At 39.1% G+C, this 22,358-nt stretch overlaps 2 non-coding genes across 2 annotated transcripts; both read left to right on the forward strand.

Annotated features, from left to right (window-relative positions):
- Positions 1-5,452: 5,452 nt before the first annotated feature.
- LOC148555609 (small nucleolar RNA R71) lies at positions 5,453-5,560 on the forward strand. The gene has a single exon (XR_015886736.1). It is a non-coding gene; the product is annotated as a small nucleolar RNA R71 (small nucleolar RNA).
- An 11,882-nt stretch (positions 5,561-17,442) lies between these two features.
- LOC148555610 (small nucleolar RNA R71) lies at positions 17,443-17,550 on the forward strand. Its single transcript, XR_015887982.1, has one exon. It is a non-coding gene; the product is annotated as a small nucleolar RNA R71 (small nucleolar RNA).
- The last annotated feature ends 4,808 nt before the right edge of the window (positions 17,551-22,358 follow it).

The following is a 22,358-nucleotide window of genomic DNA, read 5'->3' on the forward strand; positions in this document are numbered from 1 at the left end:
GAGCTTGGATGATGCTCTGTGGGCTTACAGGACAGCATTCAAGACCCCTATAGGGACCTCTCCATACCAACTCGTGTATGGTAAGGCATGTCACCTGCCCGTGGAACTGGAACATAAGGCCTACTAGGCAACCAGATTCCTAAACCTTGATGCCAAACTAGCAGGAGAAAAATGATTGCTCCAGCTAAATGAGCTAGAGGAATTCAGATTCACAGCTTTCGAAAATGCCAAGCTTTATAAAGAAAAATCAAAGAAGTGGGATGACAAAAAGCTGTTATCTAGAATCTTTGAACCAGGACAGAAGGTCCTGTTGTTTAACTCTAGACTCAGGCTATTCCCCGGGAAACTGAAATCCCGGTGGAGGGGACCATACGTGATTACAAGTGTGTCACCATATGGTTATGTGGAGCTTCAAGATATTGATTCTGATAAGAAGTTCATTGTCAATGGACAGAGAATCAAGCATTATCTTGAAGGCAACATTGAGCAAGAATGCTCAAGGCTGAAGCTAGATTAAAAGCTCAGCAAGGTCCAGCTAAAGACAATAAAGAAGCGCTTGCTGGGAGGCAACCCAGCCATGGGGCAACAATCCTCTGAGCATTTTTGCCCTATTTCTATTTTTATTTTTATTTGTTTATATAGAGTTCATTGACAATAGGGTAAATAATCATTTACAGAAGATCTCGGCACACAAAACAGAGAAAAAGATCTCACTGGCAAGAAAATGCCAGTAAAAGAGCATTTTGGGCATTCAACGCCCAAAATGGGCATCCACTGGGTGCTGAACGCCAGTGATGATAGCAGCTGGGCGTTCAACGCCAGAAAGGGGCACCCACTGGGCGTTGAACGCCAGTAATGGCAGCAGCTGGGCGTTGAACGCCCAGGAGAGCAGCAATTGGGCGCTGAACGCCCAAAACAGGCAGTGTTTGGGCGTTCAAACGCCAGGAAGGCAGGGAGGAGCCAGATTCAATTTTTCCCACACGTATTTCCATTTTAATTTCAAATTTTATGCTTCAATGCATGATTTTTACATAAACATGTCAAGAACCCTGATTTCTAAATTCCATAATTTCTAAAAACCCTACCACAAAAAAAAATAAAAAAATAAATATATCAAATGTATTTTAATCCATAAACACGAGGCATCTTTGCAAATTCAATCCAACTCTTTTCAAATCTTTTCTGAAAACAAATCTATCTTTTTCACTCAAAAAAAATCTTTTCAACTAATCCATATCTTTTTCAAATCTCCATATTATCTTTTTCAAAATTCTGATTTATCTTTTTCAAAAATCTATCATATCTTTTCAAAATTAAACTATATCTTCTATCTTATCTTTTTCAACTCAATCTTTTTATCTTATCTTTTCCAATTTTTCGAAAACCCACCCCCCATCCCTTTAAATTTGGGTTCGGCCTCCCCCCTCCTCCATCAACAATTGCACCTTGCTCTCCTTCTATCCCTCTCCTTTCTTTTCTTTTGCTTGAGGACAAGCAAGCCTCTAAGTTTGGTGTCTTTATCCGAGATCACTAAGATCATGGCTCCCAAAGGAAAACAACCCACTCCAAGAGGCAAGAAAGAGAGCATTCCAAAACCACTTTGGAATCAAGGGAAGTTCTTATCTAAAGAACATTCAGACCATTATCTTAAAGTAATGGGTCTGAGATCAGTGATCCCGGAAGTTAGATTCGATCTGAAAGAAGATGAATATCTGGAGATCCAGGAGCAAATTCGAATCAGGAACTGGGAAGTCCTAGCTAATCCTGAAACGAAAGTAGGAAGGAACATGGTCCAGGAGTTCTATGCTAATATGTGGCAGACTGACAAGCAAAAACTATCTGGAACTGCCTTCTATGAATTTCGGACCATGGTCAGAGGGAAGATTGTTCATACCACCCCTGACAAGATCAGAGAGATCTTAAAGCTACCTCAACTGAAGAACGATCCAGACTCCTTCAACAGGAGGATGATGAGAGCAGACATTGACCTGGATAAGATTCTAGAGGACATATGTATCCCTGGAGCCAGGTGGAGCACCAACACAAAGGGTGTCCCAAATCAACTCAAGAGAGAGGATCTCAAACCAGCCGCCAGAGGATGGCTGGACTTCATTGGGCGTTCTCTGTTGCCCACTAGCAACCGATCTGAAGTCACAGTTAAAAGAGCAGTGATGATTCATTGCATCATGATGGGGAAGGAAGTAGAGGTTCATCAGCTGATTTCCACTGAACTCTACAAGATTGCTAACAAAAATTCAAAAGAGGCCAGGTTGGCTTATCCAAGCATGATTTCTCTGCTCTGCAAAGACGCTGGAGTAAGGATGGGAATAACTGAATATATCCTAATTGAAAAGTCAATCACCAAAGCTTCAATGGAGAGACAACAAGCACAGGAGGATCCCATCAAGAAGAGAGCATAGGAATTCCTCCCAGAGATCCCTCAAGCTGAATACTGGGAATATCTTGAGACGTCCGTCACTAAGATACGGGAAGCTATGGAGCAAATAATAAAAGAACAGAAGGAACACAGTCAAATGCTGACCTATATGTTTAAAGAACAAGAGGAGCAGGGGCGTGACTTAAGGGAACTGAAGCGCCAAAAGTCTTCTCTTGTAGGACCAAGCACCCCAAGGATCAGAGGAACCCCTGTGCCCCCAGAATAAAGGTTGTTAATTTCCAATTTCTGCCTTAACTCTGTGACAGTGTCCTTATAAAAGTTTACCTTAGAAGTCATATAATAGTAATTAGTATCTATTTGATTTTATCTCCAATTAAGCTATAGTTTATTTTTCTCATCATCATTAAACATGAATAAAATAGTAGATCTTTTGAATAAGAAGCAATAAAATTTCGAGTTTTAATAAGAGAAATCCTAATTAGTTAAATGTGGTGGCAATGCTTTCTATCTTCTGAATGAATACTTAAACAGTGCATATGTCTTTTGAATTTGTTGTTTAAGACTGTTAAATATGTTGGCTCTTGAAAGAATGATGAACATGAGACATGTTATTGATAATCTGAAAAATCATAAAAATGATTCTTGAAGCAAGAAAAAGCAGCAAAGAATAAAGCTTGCAGAAAAAAAAAAAAAAGCAAGCAGAAAAAGCCAAAAGCTCTTAAAACCAAAAGGCAAGGGCAAATAAAAAGGATCCCAAGGCTTTGAGCATCAGTGGATAGGAGGGCCTAAAGGAATAAAATCCTGGTCTAAGGGGCTAAACCAAGCTGTCCCTAACCATGTGCTTGTGGCGTGAAGGTGTCAAGTGAAAACTTGAGACTGAACGGTTAAAGTCAAGGTCCAAAGCAAAAAGAAGAGTGTGCTTAAGAACTCTGGACACCTCTAATTGGGGACTTTAGCAAAGCTGAGTCACAATCTAAAAGGTTCACCCAATTATGTGTCTGTGACATTTATGTATCCGATGGTAACACTGGAAAACAAAGTGCTTAGGGCCACGGTCAAGACTCATAAAATAGCTGTGTTCAAGAATCATCATACTGAAATAGGATACTCAATAACACTATCTGAATTCTAAATTCCTATAGATGCCAATCACTCTGAGCTCCAATGGATAAAGTGAGATGCCAAAACTTTTCAGAAGCAGAGAGCTACTAGTCCCGCTCATCTAATTAGAATCTGAGCTTCACTCAAAAACTCTGAGATATTATTGCTTCTCAACATATTAGTCTTCTATTTTATTTGTCTAAGTTGCTTGAGGACAAGCAACAGTTTAAGTTTGGTGTTGTGATGAGTGGATATTTTATACGCTTTTTGGGGTTAATTTCATATAGTTTTGAGTATGTTTTAGTTAGTTTTTAGTTTATTTCCATTAGTTTTTAGGAAAAATTCATATTTCTGGACTTTACTATGAGTTGTGTGTTTTTCTGTAATTTCAGGTATTTTTCTGGCTGAAATTGAAGGAGCTGAGCAAAAATCAGATTCAGGTTGAAGAAGGACTGCTGATGCTGTTGGATTCTGACCTCCCTGCACTCAAAGCGGATTTTCTGGAGCTACAGAACTCGAAATGGCATGCTTCCAATTGCATTGGAAAATAGACATCCAGGGCTTTCCAGCAATATATAATAGTCCATACTTTGCACAAGGATAGATGACGTAAACTGGCGTTCAACGCCAGTTCTCTGCCCAATTCTGGCGTCCAGCGCCAGAAAAGGATCAAAAGCTGGAGTTGAACGCCCAAACTGGCATAAAAACTGGCGTTCAACTCCACAAATGGCCTCTGCACGTGAATTGCTTAAGTCTCAGCCCAGCACACACCAAGTGGGCCCCAGAAGTGGATCTCTGCATCATCCATCATAGTCTACTCATATTTTGTAACCCTAGCCTACTAGTTTAGTATTTAAACAACTTTTAGAGACTTATTTTATATCGCATGACATTTTTAGATCAAACCCTTGTATTCTCTGACGGCATGAGTCTCTAAACCCCATTGTTGGGGGTAAGGAGCTCTGCTGTGTCTCGATGAATTAATGCAAGTATTTCTGTTTTCCATTCAAACACGCTTGTTCCTATCTAAGATGTTCATTCGCGCTTAACTGTGATGAAGGTGATGATCTGTGACATTCATCACCTTCCTCAAACCATGAACGTGTGCCTGACAACCACCTCCGTTCTATATCCGATTGAATGAGTATCTCTGAGATCTCTTAATCAGAATCTCCGTGGTATAAGCTAGAACTGATGGCAGCATTCATGAGAATCCGGAAAGTCTAAACCTTGTCTGTGGTATTCCGAGTAGGATTCAAGGATTGAACGACTGCGACGAGCTTCAAAATCCTGAAGGCTGGGCGTTAGTGACAGACGCAAAAGGATAGTAAATCCTATTCCAACCGGATCGAGAACCAACCGGTGATTAGCCGTGCTGTGACAGAGCGCGTGAGCGTAGTTTTCACTGGAAGGATGGAAAGTAGCCATTGACAACGGTGATCCACCAACACACAGCTTGCCATAGGAGGACGTGCGTGCGTGAATCAGAAGACAGAGAAAAGCAGAGATTCAGAAGACAAAGCATCTCCAAAACTCCAACATATTCTCCATTACTGCACAACAAGTAACCTTTAATTTATGCTCTCTTGGTTATTCGCAATTCAACTGATAAACATAATTGACTTCCTGACTAAGATTTACAAGATAACTATAGATTGCTTCAAACCAACAATCTCCGTGGGATTCGACCCTTACTCACGTAAGGTATTACTTGGACGACCCAGTGCACTTGCTGGTTAGTGGTACGAGTTGTGAAAAGTGTGATTCATAATTTGTGCACCAATTCCTCTCAGAAGTGTACATGAAATGGTTATTAGCAACCATGTCAATGAGTTCTTGAGCTTCTACAGGCATTTTCTTTAGGTGAATGGATCCACCTGCAGAGGTATCCAATGACATTTTAGCCAATTCAGATAGACCATCATAGAATATGTCCAGGATGGTCCATTCTGAAAGCATGTCAGAAGGACACTTTTTGGTCAGTCCTTTGTATCTCTCCCAAGCTTCATAGAGGGATTCACCTTCTTTCTGTCTGAAGGTCTGAACATCCACTCTAAGCTTACTCAGCTTTTGAGGAGGAAAGAACTTGGCTAAGAAAGCCTTGACCATCTTATCCCAAGAGTTCAGGCTATCCTTAGGTTGAGAGTCCAACCATATTCTAGCTCTGTCTCTCACAGCAAAAGGGAAAAGCATGAGCCTGTAGACTTCAGGATCTACTCCATTAGTCTTAACAGTATCACATATCTGCAAGAATTCAGTTAAGAACTGAAAAGGATCTTCAGATGGAAGTCCATGAAACTTGCAGTTCTGCTGCATCAGAGAAACTAATTGAGGTTTCAGCTCAAAATTGTTTGCTCCAATGGTAGGAATGGAGATGCTTCTTCCATGTAAATTGGAATTAGGTGCAGTAAAGTCACCAAGCATCCTCCTTGCATTATTATTATTTTCGGCTGCCATCTCCTCTTCCTGTTCAAAAATTTCTGAAAGGTGCTTGCTGGATTGTTGTAATTTAGCTTCTTTTAGTTTCTTCTTCAGAGTCCTTTCAGGTTCTGGATCTGCTTCAACAAGAATGTTCTTGTCTTTGCTCCTACTCATATGAAAAAGAGGGACAGAAAAATAATAATAATAGGGGTCCTTTTTACCACAGTATAGAGGTCCCTGTGTGAGTAAAAGAAAAGAAGAAGAAAAAATTCGAACACAGATGGAAGAGGGGGTTCGAATTTGGGTGAGATGAAGTGTTAGTAGATGAATAAATAAATAGAAGGAGATAAGAGAGATAGAGAATTTTCGAAAATAATTTTTGAAAAAGAGTTAGTGATTTTCGAAAATAGTTTTTGAAAAAGGTTAGTAATTTTTCGAAAATTAAAATAAAAAATTAAAATAATTAATTAATTAAAAAGAAATTTTGAAAAAGAGGGAAGATATTTTCGAAAATTAAAGAGAGAGAGTTAGTTAGGTAGTTTTGAAAAGATAAGAAACAAACAAAAAGTTAGTTAGTTAGTTGAAACAAATTTGAAAATCAATTTTAAAAAGATAAGAAGATAAGAAGTTAGAAAGGATATTTTAAAATCAAATTTTGAAAAAGATAAGATAAGAAGATATTTTTGAAAAGATATGATTGAAATTAGTTTTGAAAAAGATTTGATTTTTAGAATCACAATTAATGCCTTGATTCACAAGAAATCACAAGATATGATTCTAGAACTCAAAGTTTGAATCTTTCTTAACAAGCAAGTAACAAACTTGAAATTTTTGAATCAAAACATTAATTGATAATGATATTTTCGAAAATATGATGTAAAATTAAGAAAAAGATTTTGAAAAATATTTTTGGGATTTTCGAAAATAGATAAGAAAAATGAAAAAGATTTGATTTTTGAAAAAGATTTTGAAAAGATAAGATTTTTAAATTGAAAATTTGATTTGACTCATAAAAACAACTAGATTTTAAAAAGTTTTGAAAAAGTCAACTCAATTTTTCGAAATTTATGAGTGAAAAAGGGAAAGATATTTTTTTGATTTTTGAATTTTTAATGATGAGAGGGAAAAACATGAAAAAGACTCAATGCATGAAAATTTTGGATCAAAACAATGAATGCATGCAAGAATGCTATGAATGTCAAGATGAACACCAAGAACACTTTGAATATCAAGATGAACATCAAGAACTTATTTTTGAAAATTTTTTAATGCAAAGAAAACATGCAAGACACCAAACTTAGAAATCTTTAATGCTTAGGCACTAAGAATTCAAGAATGCATATGAAAAACACCATACAACACAAAACAAGAAAACATCAAGATCAAACTAGAAGACTTACCAAGAACAACTTGAAGATCATGAAGAACACTATGAATGCATGAATTTTTCGAAAATTTTATGCAAACTTTAAAACATGCAATTGACACCAAACTTTCAACTTGACTCAAGACTCAAACAAAAAAAACATGAAATATTTTTTATTTTTATGAATTTTTTTATTTTTTTGTATTTTCTTTTAATTTTTTCGAAAATCATTTTGAAAAAGAAAAATAAGGATTCCAAAATTTTTAATATGAATTCCAGAAATCTTATGCTCTTTAGTCTAAAGCTCCAATCAAAGGGTCAGGCATGGCTTAATAGCCAGCCAAGCTTTAGTATGTAACTCAGACATGACACGCCTAACATGCCCTATCCAGAAGAATTAGACATGGCTTTACAGCCAGCCAGGCTTCAACATGCTTCATGAAACACTAGAATTCATTCTTAAAAATTCTGAAGAAAAAATATATATTTTTTTGAAGACTTTTTTATTTTAAAATTTTTTTAAGGAGAAATTTTTGAAAGATTTTTGAAAAATTTTTGAAAACAAAACAAAAAGAAAATTACCTAATCTGAGCAACAAGATGAACCGCCAGTTGTCCAAACTCAAACAATCCCCGGCAACGGCGCCAAAAACTTGGTGCACGAAATTGTGATCATCAATGGCGCCATCAACATGGTACGCTCAATTGTAATCTCAACTTTTTATCACAACTTCGCACAACTAACCAGCAAGTGCACTGGGTCGTCCAAGTAATAAACCTTACGTGAGTAAGGGTCGATCCCACGGAGATTGTTGGTATAAAGCAAGCTATGGTCATCCTGTAAATCTCAGTCAGGCGGATAATAATTGATTATGGAGTTTTCAAAAATAAATAATAAATAGACAGAAAATAAAGATAGAAATACTTATGTATATCATTGGTGAGAATTTCAGATAAAGGTAGAGAGATGCTTTCGTCCCTCTGAACTTCTGCTTTCCTGCTGTCTTCATCCAATCAGTCCTACTCCTTTCCATGGCTGGCTTTATGTAAGGACATCACCATTGTCAATGGCTACTTTTCATCCTCTCTGTGAAAATGGTCCGATGCGCTGTCTCTGCATGGCTAATCATCTGGAGGCATCACCGTGGTCAATGGCTGCATCCTATCCTCTTGTGAAAATGGTCCAAATGCTCTGTCACAGCACGGCTAATAATCTGAGGTTCTCGATCATACTGGAATAGGATTCACCCTCCTTTTGCGTCTGTCACTACACCCAGCACTCGCGAGTTTGAAGTTCGTCACAGTCATTCAATCCCAGAATCCTACTCGGAATACCACAGACAAGGTTTAGACTTTCCAGATTCTCATGAATGCCGCCATCAATCTAGCTTACACCACGAAGATTCTGATTAAGAGATCCAAGAGATAATCATTCAATCTAAGGTGGAATGGAAGTGGTTGTCAAGCACGCGTTCGTGGGGGAATGATGATGATTGTCATGTTCATCACATTCATGTTGAAGTGCGAATGAATATCTTAAAAGCGGAACAAGTTGAATTGAATAGAAAAACAGTAGTACTTTGTATTGATTCATGAGGAACAGCAGAGCTCCACAGCTTAATCTATGGAATGTAGAAACTCTACCTTTAAAAATACATAAGTGATGAAGGTCCAGGCATGGCCGAATGGCCAGCCCCCATGATCTAAGAACTAGGCGTCCAAAGATCTCTAATACAATAGTAAAAAGTCCTATTTATACTAAACTAGTTACTAGGGTTTACAGAAGTGAGTAATTGATGCATAAATCCACTTCCGGGGTCCACTTGGTGTGTGTTTGGGCTGAGCTTAAAGTTTACACGTGGAGAGGTCATTCTTGGAGTTGAACGCCAGTTTGTAACGTGTTTCTGGCGTTCTACTCTGGTTCGTGACGTGTTTCTGGCGTTTAAGTCCAGACTGCAGCGTAGAACTGGCGTTCAACGCCCATTTATATCATTTAAACTCGGCCAAAGTATAGATTATTATATATTTCTAGAAAGCCCTAGATGTCTACTTTCCAACGCAATTGGAAACGCGCTATTTTGAGTTTTGTAGCTCCAGAAAATCCACTTTGAGTGCAGGGAGGTCAGAATCCAACAGCATCAGCAGTCCTTCTTCAACCTCTGAATCTGATTTTTGCTCAAGTCCCTCAATTTCAGCCAGAAAATACCTGAAATCACAGAAAAATACACAAACTCATAGTAAAGTCCAGAAATATGAATTTAACATAAAAACTAATAAAAACATCCCTAAAAGTAACTAGATCCTACTAAAAACATACTAAAAATAATGCCAAAAGGCGTATAAATTATCCGCTCATCAACCGGCCGAGATCCTGAATAGACCGCCAACTTGTGACTCATTAGCTTGGGGTCTATGCCTGGCATGTCTGTAGCTTTCCATGCGAAGAGATCGACATTATCTCGTAAGAACTGTACTAGTAATTCTTTTGCATTTCCTTTCAGGATCGTGTCAATATTAGTTGTTTTGTCCGAGGTGTCTCCGATCTAAACTTTCTCTACCTCTCCTTCGGGCTGTGGACGGAGTTCTTCTCGTCTCTAAACTCCACCAAGCTCAATTGTATGAAACTCTTCTCCTCTACCTCTGAGGTTTAGACTTTCATTGTAACAGCAGCGTGCCATCTTTTGATCTGCTTTTATTGTAGTTATCCCTTCTGTAGTTGGGAATTTCATGCATAGATGCGGAGTTGAGACAATTGCACCGAGTTGATTTAGTGTTGTCCGATCTATTAGGGCATTGTAGGCTGAACTCACGTCGACCACAATGTAGTCTATCTTGAGTGTTCTGGATTGGTTCCCTTTTCCGAAGGTTGTATGTAGTGACACGTATCCCAGTGGTTGTACTGGGGTATCGCCCAGTCCGAACAGGCTATTCGGGTATGCTCTAAGCTCCTTTTCTTCTAAGCCGAGCTTGTCGAAGGCAGTTTTGAATAAGATGTCAGTGGAGCTCCCTTGGTCTATTAACGTGCGGTGGAGATTGGCATTCGCCAGTATGATGGTGATGACCATAGGATCGTCGTGTCCTGAGATGACACCGGATGCGTCTTCTTTGGTGAATGTGATTGCACGGATGTCGGGTGCTTCCTCCTTCCCTTCGACATGATATACTTCTTTGAGATATCTTTTGCGGGATGATTTGGAGATTCCTCCTCCTGCAAATCCTCCGTGTATCATATGGATATGTCTTTCTGGCGTACGAGGTGATCGCTCAGCTCATCCGACATATTCATCCCTTCGTCTTTTTCTTTGTTCATCATCTCGGGTGGCCAGATACCGATTTAGTTTTCCTTCTCTTACTAATTTTTCTATGATGTTTTTGAAATCAAAACATTCATTGGTGGAATGTCCTCGGACCCGATGATATTCACAGTATTCGTTCCTATTTCCTCCTCCTCCTCTTTTGCCTTTGAGTGGTCGAGCTGGGGGTATCTTTTCTGTGTTACAGACTTCTTTGTAAATATCCACCAGGGACACCCGAAGAGGGGTGTAACTATGATACTTTTTTATTTTTTCCCCCGTTCGATCTTCCTTCTTCTTGGATTCTTTATCTTTATCTCGGTAGGTGAAACCAGATTTCGAGGCCTCCCCAGGTCGGGAATTTTCTTCCATGTTAATGTACTTCTCTGCCCGCTCTTGCACCTCATCCAGAGATGTGGGGTATTTCTTTGATATAGATTAGCTGAAAGGTCCCTCTCGTAAGCCGTTGATGAGGCCCATGACAGCAGCCTCTGTTGGCAAGCTTTGTATATCCAGGCATGTTTTGTTGAATCTTTCCATGTAGTTGCGAAGACTTTCCTAATCTCCTTGCCTGATTCCTAGTAGACTGGGGGCGTGCTTGCCCTTGTCTTTTTGGATGGAGAATATGGCCAAGAACTTTTTGGCTAGGTCGTCAAAGCTTGAGATGGACTTAGGAGGTAAGTTGTCGAACCATCTAATTGCTTTCTTCGTGAGAGTCATTGGAAAAGCTTTGCAGCGAACGGCGTCTGAGGCGTCGGTGAGGTACATTCTGCTTCTGAAGTTGCTGAGGTGATGGTTGGGATCTGTAGTGCCATCATACAAAGTCATATCCAGAAGTTTGAAGTCTTTAGGGATTTTAGTCTTCATGATTTCCTTAGTGAATGGATCTTGATCCCTGCGAGAGTTGTCCTCAGGGGTGGTCCGGGTAGCCTTTGCTTTGAGATCGGCTTCAAGTTGTAGGAGTTTATCTTCCGATTCTCGACGTCGTCTGGTATGCGAAATTGTTACTCAGGTTGTGAATTATTACATATCTTCACAACTTCGCATAACTAACCAGCAAGTGAACTGGGTCGTCCAAGTAATACCTTACGTGAGTAAGGGTCGAATCCCACAGAGATTGTTGGTATGAAGCAAGCTATGGTCACCTTGTAAATCTCAGTCAGGCGGATATAAAATAGTTATGTAGTTTTCAAAATTTACTAATAAAAGAAGGATAGAAATAATTATGTAAATCATTGGTGAGAATTTCAGATAAGCATATGGAGATGCATTCGTTCCTCTGAACCTCCGCTTTCCTGCTGTCTTCATCCAATCAGTCTTACTCCTTTCTATGGCTGGCTTTATGTAAGGATGTCACCGGTGCCAATGGCTACTTTCAATCCTCTTGAGAAAATGGTCCAAACGCTCTGTCACTGCATGGCTAATCGTCTGGAGGCATCACCCTTGTCGTTGGTTGCATCCTATTCCTCTCTGTGAAAATGGTCCGATGCGCTGTCACTGCATGGCTAATCATCTTGGAGGTTCTCGATCATACTGGAATAGGATTTACTATCCTTTTGCGTTTGTCACTACGCCCAGCACTCGCGAGTTTGGAGTTCGTCACAGTCATTCAATCCCAGAGTCCTACTCGGAATACCACGGACAAGGTTTAGACTTTCCGGACTCTCATGAATGCTGCCATCAATCTAGCTTATACCACGAAGATTCTGATTAAGAGATCTAAGAGATACTCATTCAATCTAATGTAGAACGGAAGTGGTTGTCAGGCACGCGTTCATAGGGAATGATGATGATTGTCATGTTCATCACATTCAGATTGAAGTGCGAATGAATATCTTATAAGCGAAATAAGATGAATTGAATAGAAAACAGTAGTACTTTGCATTAATCTTTGAGGAACAGCAGAGCTCCACACCTTAATCTATGGAGTGTAGAAACTCTACCGTTTGAAAATACATAAGTGATAATGGAGTTCATTGGTCTTGGCCCCAGAGGGGAACCGGAGTAACCAAGACTCTATGATCCGAAGATAAAACTCAGGATGTCTAATACAATAGTAAAAAGTCCTATTTATAATAAACTAGCTACTAGGGTTTACAGAAGTAAGTAATTGATGCATAAATCCACTTTCGGGGCCCACTTAGTGTGTGCTTGGGCTGAGCTTGAAGTCTACACGTGGAGAGGTCATTCTTGGAGTTGAACGCCAGCTTTTGTTCCAGTTTGGGCGTTGAACTCCACTTTGCAACTTGTTTCTGGCGCTGGACGCCAGAATTGGGTAGAGAGCTTGCGTTGAACGCCCGTTTGCGTCATCTAAACTTGGGTAAAGTATGGATTATTATATATTTCTAAAAACCCCTGGATGTCTACTTTCCAACGCAATTGGAAGCGCGCCATTTTGAGTTCTGTAGCTCCAGAAAATCTATTTTGAGTGCAGGGAGGTCAGAATCCAACAGCATCAACAGTCCTTCTTCAACCTCTGAATCTGATTTTTGCTCAAGTCCCTCAATTTCAGCCAGAAAATATCTGAAATCACAAAAAAACACACAAACTCATAGGAAAGTCCAGAAATGTAAATTTAACATAAAAACTAATGAAAACATCCCTAAAAGTAACTAGATTCTACTAAAAACAATGCCAAAAAGCGTATAAATTATCCGCTCATCACAACACCAAACTTAAATTGTTGCTTGTCCCCAAGCAACTGAAAATCAAATAGGATAACAAGAAGAGAATATACTATAAATTCCAAACTATCAATGAAACATAGCTTCAATCAGATGAGCGGGACTTGTAGCTTTTTGCCTCTTGAATAGTTTTGGCATCTCACTTTATCCATTGAGGTTCAGAATGATTGGCATCTATAGGAACTCAGAGTTCAGATAGTGTTATTGATTCTCCTAGTTCAGTATGATGATTCTTGAACACAGCTTCTTTATGAGTCTTTGCCGTGGCCCTAAGCACTTTGTTTTCCAGTATTACCACCGGATACATAAATGTCACAGACACATAATTGGGTGAACCTTTTCAGATTGTGACTCAGCTTTGCTAAAGTCCCCAATTAGAGGTGTCCAGGGTTCTTAAGCACACTCTTTTTTTTTTTTTTGCTTTGGACCTTGACTTTAACCGCTCAGTCTCAAGTTTTCACTTGACACCTACATGCCACAAGCACATGGTTAGGGACAGCTTGGTTTAGCCGCTTAGGCCAGGATTTTATTCCTTTAGGCCCTCCTATCCACTGATGCTCAAAGCCTTGGGATCCTTTTTATTTACCCTTGCCTTTTGGTTTTAAGGGTTATTGGCTTTTTGCTCTTGCCTCTTGGTTTTAAGAGCTTTTGGCTTTTTCTGCTTGCTTTTTCTTTCTATTTTTTTTTTGCCTATATTTTTTTTTTCTGCAAGCTTTGTTCTTTGCTTCTTTTTCTTGCTTCAAGAATCATTTTTATGATTTTTCAGATTATCAAATAACATGTCTCCTTGTCATCATTCTTTCAAGAGCCAACATATTTAACATTCTTAAACAACAACTTCAAAAGACATATGCACTGTTCAAGCATACATTCAGAAAACAAGAAGCATTGTCACCACATCAATATAATTAAACTAAGTTCAAGGATAAATTCAAAACTCATGTACTTCTTGTTCTTTTGAATTAAAACATTTTTCATTTAAGAGAGGTGATGGATTCATAGGACATTCATAACTTTAAGACAAAGTTACTAACTATTAATGATCATGTAATGAAGACACAAACATAGATAAGCACATAACATAGAAAACGAAAAAAAAACAGAAGAAATAAGAACAAGGAATGAATCCACCTTAGTGATGATGGCGTTTCCTTCTTGAGGAACCAATGATGTCCTTGAGCTCTTCTATGTCTCTTCCTTGTCTTTGTTGCTCCTCCCTCATTGCTTTTTGATCTTCTCTAATTTCATGAAGGATGATGGAGTGCTCTTGATGTTCCACCCTTAATTGTCCCATGTTGGAACTTAATTCTCCTAGGGAGGTGTTGATTTGCTCCCAATAGTTTTGTGGAGGAAAATGCATTTGAGGCATCTCCGGGATCTCATGGTGATGAGCTTCATACGCCTCTTGAGCTCCATGAATGGGCTCTCTTGCTTGCTCCATCTTTTTCTTAGTGATGGGCTTTGGAGATGAATCTTTCCATCTCCCATGACTCGGAGGTGGAAGCTTTTGTCTTCCCTTTTCCTTTTCTAGAGGATTCTCCGGTCTTAGGTGCCATCAATGGTAATGGAAAAACAAAAAGCTTATGCTTTTACCACACCAAACTTAGAATTTTGCTCGCCCTCGAGCAAGAAAAGAAAGAATAGATGAAGAAGAAGAAGAAAATATGGAGAGGAGGGGGGAGGTGTGTTTCGGCCAAGAAGAGAAAGGAAGGTTGTGTTGTGAGAAAATGAGGAAGAATGGAGGGTTATATATAGGGAAGGGAGGGGGGGTAGGTTCGGCCATTTAGGGTGGGTTTGGATGGGAAATTGATTTTGAATTTTGAAGGTAGGTGGTGTTTATGAAGTAGGTTTATGGGGAAGAGTGGATGGATGTGAGTGGGGAATGGAAAACAGAAGGGATGATCATGAATGGAGAGAGAGGGTGAGGTGGGTGGGGATCCTGTGAGGTTCACAGATCCTGAGGTGATCCTGTGGTGTCCACAGATCCTGAGGTGTCAAGGATTTACATCCCTGCACCCATTAGGCATGTCAAATGCCCTTGCACACAATTCTGGGCGTTCAGCGCCAAGTTAGTGCCCATTTTGGGCGTTCAACGCCCATTTGTTGCCTATTTCTGGCGTTGAACGCCAGAACCATGCTTGTTCTGGGCGTTCAGCGCCAAATTCTCTCCAGGGTGCAATTCTGGCGTTCAGCGCCCAGATGATGCCCATTTTGGGCGTTCAGCGCCCAGATACTGCCCATTTTGGGCGTTCAGCGCCAGAACCATGCTCTGTTCTGCCGTTGAACGCCAGACAGGTGCTTCCTCCAGGGTGTGATTTTTCTTCCGCTGTTTTTGATTCTGTTTTTAAATTTTTCGTTTATTTTGTGACTCCACATGATCATGAACCTAAGAAAACATGAAAAACAAAAATAAAATTAGATAAATAAACATTGGGTTGCCTCCCAACAAGCGCTTCTTTAATGTCAATAGCATGATAGTGGGCTCTCATGGAGCCTCACAGATGTGCAGAGTTTTGTTGAGACCTTCCAACACCAAACTTAGAGTTTGGATATGGGGGTTTGACACCAAACTTAGAGTTTGGTCGTGGCCTCCCAACACCAAACTTAGAGTTTGACTCTGGGGGCTTTGGTTGACTCTGCTTTGAGAGAAGCTTTTTCTTCTTCCTCTCCATGGATGCAGAGAGAGATCCTTGAGTTGTAAACACAAGGTTGTCCTTATTTAATTGAAGGATCAATTCTCCTCTGTCCACATCAATCACAGCTCTTGCTGTGGCTAGGAAAGGTCTTCCTAGGATGATAGATTCATCCTCTTCCTTTCCAGTATCCAGGACTATGAAATCAGCAGGGATGTAAAGGCCTTCAACCTTTACTAACACGTCCTCTACTTGTCCATAAGCCTGTTTTCTTGAATTGTCTGCCATCTCTAATGAGATTTTAGCAGCCTGTACCCCATAAATTCCCAGTTTCTCTATTACAGAGAGGGGCATGAGGTTTATCCCTGAACTAAGGTCACACAGAGCCTTAAAGATCATGGTGCCTATGGTACAAGATATTATGAACTTTCCAGGATCCTGTTTCTTCTGAGGCAATGTCAGTTGATCCAGATCACTTAGTTCATTGGTGAACAAGGGAGGTTCATCTTCCTAAGTCTCAATACCAAATAATTTGGCATTTAGCTTCATGATTGCACCAAGGAACTTGGCAGCTTGCTCTTCAGTAACATCCTCATTTTCTTCAGAAGAGGAATACTCATCAGAGCTCATGAATGGCATAAGGAGGTTCAATAGAATCTCTATGGTCTCTAGATGAGTCTCAGATTTCTTAGGTTCCTTAGAGGGAAGCTCCTTATTGATCACTGGACGTCCCAGGAGGTCTTCCTCCTTGGGATTCACGTCCTTCTCCTCTCTTGTGGGTTCGGCCATGGTAATTAATTTAATGGCCTTGCACTCTCCTTTTGGATTCTCTTCTGTATTGCTTGGGAGAGTACTAGGAGGGATTTCAGTGATCCTTTTACTCAGCTGGCCCACTTGTGCTTCCAAATTTCTAATGGAAGACCTTGTTTCATTCATGAAACTCACAGTGGCCTTAGATAGATTAGAGACTAAATTTGCTAAGCTAGATGGATTCTGCTCAGAATTCTCTGTCTGTTGCTGAGTGGATGATGAAAAAGGCTTGCTATTGCTAAACCTATTTCTTCCACCATTATTAAAGCCTTGTTGAGGCTTTTGATCCTTCCATGAGAGATTTGGGTGATTTCTCCATGATGGATTGTAGGTGTTTCCATATGGTTCCCCATGTATTTTAACTCTGCTATTGCAGGGTTCTCAGGATCATAAGCTTCTTCCTCAGTAGATGCCTCTTGAGTACTGTTGGATGCAGCTTGCATTTCATTCAGACTCTGAGAAATCATATTGACTTGCTGAGTTAATATTTTATTCTGAGCCAATATGGCATTCAGAGTATCAATTTCAAGAACTCCCTTCTTCATAGGCGTCCCATTACTCACAGGATTCCTCTCAGAAGTGTACATGAACTGGTTATTAGCAACCATGTCAATGAGTTCTTGAGCTTCTGTAGGCGTTTTCTTTAGGTGAATGGATCTACCTGCAGAAGTGTCCAATGACATCTTTGATAGCTCAGATAAACCATCATAGAATATATCCAGGATGGTCCATTCTGAAAGCATGTCTGAAGGACACTTTTTGGTCAACTGTTTGTATCTTTCCCAAGCTTCATAGAGGGATTCACCATCTTTTTGTCTGAAGGTTTGAACATCCACTCTAAGCTTTCTCAGCTTTTGAGGAGGAAAGAACTTGGCTAAGAAAGCCGTGACCAGCTTATCCCAAGAGTTCAGGCTGTTTTTGGGTTGAGAGTCCAACCACACTCTAGCTCTGTCTCTTACAGCAAAAGGGAAAAGCATGAGCCTGTAGACTTCAGGATCTACTCCATTAGTCTTAACAGTATCACAGATCTGCAAGAATTCAGTTAAGAACTGAAAAGGATCTTCAGATGGAAGTCCATGAAACTTGCAGTTCTGCTGCATCAGAGAAACTAGCTGAGGTTTCAACTCAAAGTTGTTTGCTCCAATGGCAGGAATGGAGATGCTTCTTCCATGTAAATTGGAATTAGGTGCAGTAAAGTCACCAAGCATTCTCCTTGCATTATTGTTGTTGGGTTCGGCTGCCATCTTCTTTACTTGTTCGAAATTTTCAATAAGGTTGTCTCTGGATTGTTGTAATTTAGCTTCTCTTAGTTTTCTCTTCAGAGTTCTTTCAGGTTCTGGATCAGCTTCAACAAGAATGCCTTTTTCTTTGTCCCTGCTCATAAGAAGGAGAAGAGAAAAAGAAAAGAAGAGGAATCCTCTATGTCACAGTAAAGAGGTTCCTTATTGTTAGTAGAAGAAGAAAAGGAATAGGGGTGAGAGGAGGAGAGAATTTTCGAAAATAATTTTTGAAAAAGAGTTAGTGATTTTCGAAAATAGTTTTTGAAAAAGGTTAGTACTTTTTCGAAAATTCAAATAAAAAAAATAAAATAATTAGTCTAATTTAAAAAGAAATTTTGAAAAAGAGGGAAGATTTTTTTGAAAATTAGAGAGAGAGAGTTAGTTAGGTAGTTTTGAAAAGGATAAGAAACAAACAAAAAGTTAGTTAGTTAGTTGGAACAAATTTTGAAAAGATAAGAAGTTAGGAAGTTAGAAAAGATATTTTGAAATCAAATTTTTGAAAAAGATAAGATAAGAAGATATTTTTGAAAACATATGATTGAAATTAGTCTTTGAAAAAGATTTGATTTTAAAAATCACAATTAATGACTTGATTCACAAGAAATCACAAGATACGATTCTAGAACTCAAAGTTTGAATCTTTCTTAACAAGTAAGTAATAAACTTGAAATTTTTGAATCAAAACATTAATTGTTATTGTTATTTTCGAAAATTTGATAAAAAAATAAGAAAAAGATTTTTGAAAAATATTTTTAAAATTTTCGAAAATAACTAAGAAAAAATGAAAAAGATTTGATTTTTGAAAAAGATTTTGAAAAAGATAAGATTTTTAAATTGAAAATTTGATTTGACTCATGAAAACAACTAGATTTTTAAAAATTTTTGAAAAAGTCAAATCTAATTTTCGAAATTTTAAGAGAGAAAAAGGGAAAGATATTTTTTTTATTTTTGAATTTTTTATGATGAGAGAGAAAAACAAGAAAAATGATGCAATGCATGAAAGTTATGAATCAAAACAATGAATGCATGCAAGAATGCTATGAATGTCAAGATGAACACCAAGAACACTATGAAGATCATGATGAACATCAAGAACACATTTTTGAAAAATTTTTAATGCAAAGAAAACATGCAAGACACCAAACTTAGAATTCTTTAATGCTTAGACTCTATGGATGCAAGAATGCATATGAAAAACAAGAAAAGACACAAAACAAGAAAACATCAAGATCAAACAAGAAGACTTACCATGAACAACTTGAAGATCATGAAGAACACTATGAATGCATGAATTTTTCGAAAAATACAAGATGAATATGCAATTGACTCCAAACTTATAACATGACTCCAGACTCAAACAAGAAACACAAAAAATATTTTTGATTTTTATGATTTTCTAATTTTTTTGTATTTTTTCGAAAATTATTTGAAAAACCAAAATAAGGATTCCAAAATTTTTAATATGAATTCCAGGAATCTAGCATTCTTAGTCTAAAGCTCCAATCTGAGGGTTAGGCATGGCTTAATAGCCAGCCAAGCTTTAGCATATAACATCAGAGAATATACTGCTCATTACTTATCAAAGTAACTTGCCTCTATGCTGATGGTTTGGAAGCCTCAGTCCAAAAGAATTTAGATATGGCTTTATAGCTAGTCAGGCTTCAACATGCTTCATGAAACACTAGAATTCATTCTTAAAAATTTTGAAGAAAAATATATTTTTGAAAATATTTTTTTTTCTTTTTTTTTTTCGAAAACAAAGGAGAAATTTTTGAAAGAATTTTGAATACTTTTTGAAAAGAAAACAAAAAGAAAGTTACCTAATCTGAGCAACAAGATGAACCGTCAGTTGTCCAAACTCGAACAATCCCCAGCAACGGCGCCAAAAACTTGGTATGCGAAATTGTTACTCAGGTTGTGAATTATTACATATCTTCACAACTTCGCATAACTAGCCAGCAAGTGCACTGGGTCGTCCAAGTAATACCTTACGTGAGTAAGGGTCGAATCCCACGGAGATTGTTGGTATGAAGCAAGTTATGGTAACCTTGTAAATCTCAGTCAGGCGGATATAAAATAGTTATGTAGTTTTCGAAATTTACTAATAAAAGAAGGATAGAAATACTTATTTAAATCATTGGTGAGAATTTCAGATAAGCGTATGGAGATGCATTCGTTCCTCTGAACCCCCGCTTTCCTGCTGTCTTCATCCAATCAGTCTTACTCTTTTCTATGGCTGGCTTTATGTAAGGATGTCACCGGTGCCAATGGCTACTTTCAATCCTCTCGGGAAAATGGTCCAAATGCTCTGTCACAGCACGGCTAATCGTCTGGAAGCATCACCCTTGTCGTTGGTTGCATCCTATTCCTCTTTGTGAAAATGGTCCGATGCGCTGTCACTGCATGGCTAATCATCTTGGAGGTTTTCGATCATACTGGAATAGGATTTACTATCCTTTTGCGTCTGTCACTATGCCCAGCACTCGCGAGTTTGGAGTTCGTCACAGTCATTCAATCCCAGAGTCCTACTCGGAATACCACGGACAAGGTTTAGACTTTCCGGACTCTCATGAATGCCGCCATCAATCTAGCTTATACCACGAAGATTCTGATTAAGAGATCTAAGAGATACTCATTCAATCTAATGTAGAACGGAAGTGGTTGTCAGGCACGCGTTCATTGGGAATGACGATGATTGTCACGTTCATCACATTCAGGTTGAAGTGCGAATGAATATCTTAGAAGCAAAATAAAATGAATTGAATAGAAAACAGTAGTACTTTACATTAATCTTTGAGGAATAGCAGAGCTCCACACCTTAATCTATGGAGTGTAGAAACTCTACCGTTTGAAAATACATAAGTGATAATGGAGTTCATTGGTCTCGGCCCCAGAGGGGAACCAGAGTAACCAAGACTCTATGATCCGAAGATAAAACTCAGGATGTCTAATACAATAGTAAAAAGTCCTATTTATAATAAACTAGCTACTAAGGTTTACAGAAGTAAGTAATTGAGGCATAAATCTATTTCCGGGGCCCACTTGGTGTGTGCTTGGGCTGAGCTTGAAGTCTACACGTGGAGAGGTCATTCTTGGAGTTGAACGCCAGCTTTTGTGCCAGTTCGGGCGTTGAACTCCACTTTGCAACTTGTTTCTGGCGCTGGACGCCAGAATTGGGCAGAGAGCTGGCGTTGAACGCCAGTTTGCGTCGTCGAAACTTGGGCAAAGTATAGACTATTATATATTTCTGGAAAGCCCTGGATGTCTACTTTCCGACGCAATTGGAAGTGCGCCATTTTGAGTCATGTAGCTCCAGAAAATCCATTTTGAGTGCAGGGAGGTTAGAATCCAACAGCATCAGCAGTCCTTCTTCAACCTCTGAATCTGATTTTTGCTCAAGTCCCTCAATTTCAGCCAGAAAATACCTGAAAATCACAGAAAAACACACAAACTCATAGTAAAGTCCAGAAATGTGAATTTAACATAAAAACTAATGAAAACATCCCTAAAAGTAACTAGATTATACTAAAAACATACTAAAAACAATGCCAAAAAGCGTATAAATTATCCGCTCATCATCGTCTTACCTCTCTTTGTAGATCCTTGCCGACTTCTTGCTGGTACTGGCTTTCTTTTTCGAGTTACTTTAGGCGATCTTGAAGTGCTTCTATTACTCCCGGATGTGATGAGTTTTTGTCTCCGTTAGATTCCGGAGTGTCTTTTGGTGTGCCACCCGTGTTTTTGTACGGCGTTCTGTCCTCTAAATCTGAGTTGTGGTCATTATCCTATTTGTCTACCATGGTGATGGGATGACTTCCAGGTTCCCTGGCAACGGCGCCAATGTTCCGAGGGTTACCTGAAACTGTAGGTCGATCTCGGATGAGATCCTTTGTACTGGTCGGATTTGACGTGTCCGGCTGGCGGATGGCGGCCGGAGCTGGTGCGTTCGACTTGTTGGACTGATAGCGCTGCTGATCCTCTGTCACCGAAGGGTGGGGGTACCTGCAAGGGACTCTGATGCTTAAGTTAGCAAGGGCATTAAGCAGGTTTTTAGTAGAATCAGAGTATGAGTTATACCTGGGTGCTCCAGTGTATTTATAATGGTGTGGGCTGACCTTTCTGATAAGATAAGTTAGTTATCTTATCTTATCTTATCTTATTTTGGGTGAAGTCAGCTTATCTTCAAGGGAACCGCCTTTATCTCTATAGGCTTGGACTGCCTTTGGATTTGGGTCGTGTTCCTCTATTTGGGCCCTTTATTGGGCTTTCTAGTCGATTTGGCCGAACTCTTTGAGAAGAGGTCGGGTAGCCTGACCTGAAGAGGTCGGTCGCTTCGTCGCCAATCATCCCAGGTCTGATAGCTCGACCCAGGA

The sequence above is a fragment of the Arachis ipaensis genome, chromosome B6 (assembly GCF_059453495.1).
Source record: "Arachis ipaensis isolate K30076 ecotype BB chromosome B6, ASM5945349v1, whole genome shotgun sequence".
Taxonomy (NCBI): Eukaryota; Viridiplantae; Streptophyta; class Magnoliopsida; order Fabales; family Fabaceae; genus Arachis; species Arachis ipaensis.